The sequence below is a fragment of the Sesamum indicum genome, unplaced genomic scaffold, assembly GCF_000512975.1.
Source record: "Sesamum indicum cultivar Zhongzhi No. 13 unplaced genomic scaffold, S_indicum_v1.0 scaffold00210, whole genome shotgun sequence".
NCBI classification, from domain to species: Eukaryota; Viridiplantae; Streptophyta; class Magnoliopsida; order Lamiales; family Pedaliaceae; genus Sesamum; species Sesamum indicum.
Window position 1 is genome coordinate 109,714 of NW_011628104.1, and position 3,383 is coordinate 113,096.

The 3,383-nt window shown below is 33.2% G+C and overlaps 1 long non-coding RNA gene across 1 annotated transcript; it reads right to left on the reverse strand.

Moving 5' to 3' along the window:
• Positions 1-387: 387 nt before the first annotated feature.
• On the reverse strand, positions 388-1,907 carry LOC110011380. Its single transcript, XR_002286396.1, has 2 exons — positions 1,713-1,907; positions 388-558 (listed from the first exon to the last, which is right to left on the reverse strand). It is a non-coding gene; the product is annotated as an uncharacterized LOC110011380 (long non-coding RNA).
• Between the last annotated feature and the right edge of the window lie 1,476 nt (positions 1,908-3,383).

Here is a 3,383-nt window from a genome sequence, read left to right on the forward strand (position 1 = left end):
TGATGGTTATTACATTCCTAGTAGAGCTCGACTCAGGATCTTCGAGCTCGAGCTCGAGCTCGAGCTCGACGAGCTGGCCGAGGTCAAGCTCGAACTCGACCTCGGCAATGCATTCTCGAGCTCGAGCTCGAACTCGAGCTCGGTTTCTCGAGCTCGAGCTCGAGTTCGAGCTGTCGAGCTCGAGCTCAAACTCGAGCTCGAGCTCAAACTCGAGCTCGCCAAGCTCGACAGCTCAAGCTCAAACTCGAGCTCGCCAAGCTCGACAGCTCGAGCTCGAGCTCGAGCTCGATTTACCCTGTTTTGAATTATGAGTTTGAGCACATTTATACAATAATTTATTTTTAATCAACTAATCATTTAAAAAGACAAACAAGCCTACTAAATTCATGAAACCAAATAGAAACCACAATATATAAAGATTAAAGTTGTCAATAAATTATTTAAACAAAAATAAATTGGTTACATTTATCAAAATTCAAAAATCTTTCTAAACCAATGTTTGTTCAAAAGTGACAAAGTCCACGTAACGAAGTTGTTCTTGTTGCTATCCTCTCAAACCTACATAAAACAAATGATAATAAATTATATTAGTACCGTATAACACAATTCAACCAATATGTATATATCTCTTTGCAAGTAAATGAGAATAGCACAAGATTATCAATATGGTTTGCTAGAAAATTAGCAAACCCAACAAAAAAGATAAAAAAGTTACAACGTAATTTGATATCAATACCAATTGAAGTATCAACTCCAAACCTCAAATCCACCACATTAAGTCATCTCAAAGATTTTACAACATGATGCAATTTAAAAACAACAATCGAGACAATTATCGGCAGTTGAGTTACATGAAGTTTGCTAGAGAAATTATTATCATTAAAAATTAACCATAAATGCATATCCAAAGACATTATATTCATAAATGCTTGCCAATGATTTTGGATGCTCCAAAATCTAATTAGCAAGCAAATATGTAGACTTGGCTTTGTTGTGAGCAGAGTAATCATTTAATTCTGTATGCTTGCCAATGATTTTGGATGCTCCAAAATCGTTTTAGCAAGCAAATGATTACAAAATCTAATTAGCAAGCAAAATCTAATTACAGAAGTCGGCAATCAACTAATCTGTTACAGAAGCATGCTGAAACATAATCAGGTACAAGGGTATATAATTTGACAATATCAAAATACATAATCAGGTATGCTGAAGCTGAAACATGCAATAACAGAAACAACCCAGCATCTTCAAATACTAATAGTTGTGGAGATAGTGCTTGACCAAAAGAAATGACCAACATGTAGGTACTAGCTCTCTTCTTAATCAACTTGCATTTGCGAATTACACAAGCAATAACATCAGAATTGAAATTGCAGCACATTACTGATATCATAGACATAGGCTCTTCCCCTCTCTGACTTGAATAAATATGATCAAGACATCATATAATCTCGAACTTACTAAACCCAACACATTTAGCTGTGTTCTTGAAGTTACCAATTATTAGCTAACCAAATTCTCTGGAATATAGTAATAGCAATAGATACATCTTTACGGAGTAATATAGCATATAACAACAATCCCAGTACAAAGATAGGTCATACAAACATATATATCTTCCATTCCCGCATTACAAAAGGCAAATAATCCACAAAAGTGAGAAGTAGGTGTTGAATAACTCAAACTAAAACTTAAGTAAAACTCAAACTTACCGAAGAACAACTCCAAGTAATTGAACGAAGCCGCACTCGTCGTCGTCGGTGTCCTCGTTGCCGACTCCTTTGTTGTTGCCGTGAATTTGGGGGCTAGGGTTCTAAGGGATGGGTTTGCCGTTTGGGGGGAAGAAATAAGGGAAGGAAAAGAACGAGATAGCACGAGAAAGAGAGAGAAAGAAAGAAAAAGGAAGAACAAACGGGAAAAAGAGAGAGAAAGAGGGTTTTTAACTTTTTATTATTATTAACATTATTATTATTATTGATATTATTATTATTATTAATTTATTATCATTATTATTATTATTATTATTATTATTATTATTATTATTATTGCTTTAAATCATGAGATCGAATCATAAAATTTTACATATATATAGTTAATTATGTCCATACCGTCTAATATGATCTAATTGACGCAGTCTTGTTCTTGTATATATTTAAATTTCATTTGAATCGGGTGCCCCGAATTTTAAAATTTCATAATTATTGATTAAACTTTTTTAATCTCATTATATGTATAATAAAATAATGATTAGAATTGTTCAACCATCATCATCATCATTATTATTATTATTATTATTATTATTTTAAATAATAAAATCGAATCATCAAATTTTTACATAGATATAGTTGAAATTAATATATGTTAAGAATTTGCAAAATTTATATATTTATAAATGTTAGTATAACATTGATCTAACTATCATCTTACATTGTTGAAAAACATGGATTAATCTGGCCATCAAAATTCAGATCTGACCGTTAGATATGATAAAACTTACAATAAAATACATTTGGTAAAGTTTTAGATTTATTGGATATACGGATGTTGAGATATCATACTTGAAACATAAGAGTAATCATTCAAGACGGTGTATCGTTGAATCAGACCATGTGATTTTAAATCATACCGTCGGATATGATCTAATGGGCACAGTCTTGTATATATTTAAATTTCTTATGAATCAGGTGCCCGAATTTTAAGATATCGTACTTATTGATTAATTTTTTTAATCTCATTATATATATATATATATATATAATAAAATAATAATTAGAATTGTTCAACCACCACCATCATCATCATCATCATTATTATTTCTGTCAACAAAAAATCTCCTCCTATTCATGAGTTTATCACTTTGTTCCTTCCTACCTTCCCTCATCATCAACTAATATGCCATATGTCTGGAATTGTCCCCTATATCAGTGTCTACAGCTCTTTGTTTCTGTACTGTGAAGATCATCGAAAAAGCGGGTTCGAGGTCTGGCAATGGATCCTGCATTAAGATCTGACTTCTCTCATTGTTGAAGCTCTCATGCAATCCCATGAGGAATTGCATTAGCTGAGTGTTTTCATTCCTCTCTGAAATGCCTTTGTTGACGCCGCATGTACAACCTCCACAAGTACACTTCGGCGTAGGCGCTAGGCACATAAGCTCATTCCAAATCTTCTTAAGCTTTGTCACGTAAGCTGTCAAGGATAATCTCGTTGCTAGATCAAGCTCAATTCACGTTGAATTTGATTAACCATGGGGCCGTTACTACGCCCATACCTCCCTTGAATCTCAAGCCATAGTGTGACGCCCCAAATATTATAATACATAATTGTAGGATTAATTGATAAATTTTCGTGAAATTTAGTTAATTAGCCACTAAATTATGGGT